Source organism: Nematolebias whitei, chromosome 10, assembly GCF_014905685.2.
Source record: "Nematolebias whitei isolate Nwh7 chromosome 10, NemWhi1, whole genome shotgun sequence".
Taxonomy (NCBI): domain Eukaryota; kingdom Metazoa; phylum Chordata; class Actinopteri; order Cyprinodontiformes; family Rivulidae; genus Nematolebias; species Nematolebias whitei.
In genome coordinates this window covers 48,349,098-48,350,127 of record NC_056507.1, presented here as the reverse complement: position 1 = coordinate 48,350,127, position 1,030 = coordinate 48,349,098, and positions in this window count along the sequence as shown.

The window sequence follows — 1,030 nt, the reverse complement described above, 5'->3', positions numbered from 1 at the left end:
ACATGTTCATGTGTTGTAGAACATGTTCTACAACACATGAACATGTTCTACAAAACATGAACATGTGTTGTAGAACATGTTCTACAAAACATGTACATGTTCTCCAAACATGTTGTCCAAACATGTCCAGTGTCACATTTGACGTGTGTTCCCAGAGTTTGGTGGGTATTCTTTAGACATGTTCAAATGTAAGTGAAGGTTTCCATGAGATGTTGGATGGACCTCCTGCTCTTCATGGATTGAACGGGTTCCTCAGAGCTGAGGGCCCAAAGAGACACACGTGGCCCGGAGCCCACACTGAAGACCCTTTTTTTGGGGCGGGGGGGGTGTCATGGTTCTCTTAATGAAATTACATGTAATTTTTTTAACGCACAACATTGAACAAACTCGTACTAAAAGTGTTTATGGAAGGTGAGAGCAGGTGTGAGGTTTGTGCACCTGGCGAGCCATCACCTGAAGAACCCGAGACAGAAGCAGGAGCAGCACGCCTTACCTTGTGGGCACATGAGGATGAGGAGCGAGGCCAGCAGCGCGTCTTTCACCTCCATCATGGAAGAAACAAGTGCTTCGACAAGCCGAGCGTCTCGGTCCGGCTCGGAACACGGTCCTCACAGCACGAGCTGCTGGTCCCAGGTCTGGACAGGTTCTGCTGGTCCCAGGTCTGGAGAGGTTCTGCTGGTCCCAGGTCTGGAGAGGTTCTGCTGGTCCCAGGTCTGGAGAGGTTCTGCTGGTCCCAGGTCTGGAGAGGTTCTGCTGGTCCCAGGCCGCCTTTTGTCCCGTGAACCGAAGCGACTGAAGTTCGGAGTGGACCGGAGCACCTCCCACAGCCCGGGGTGACAGCAGGGCTGAGTGAAGCTGACACCCCACCCACTTACAAAATTAAAGCAACTGGTCTGAATGGTTAGTGCTCCGTTAGTGCTGCTTTGTGCCGTTAAAATGTTCGTTTGTGCTGCTTTGGTTTAAGAGATATTAAAAGTTTTTATGAGATATTAAAAGTTATAATTTTGACCTGTAATAGACGCTCAGGCGC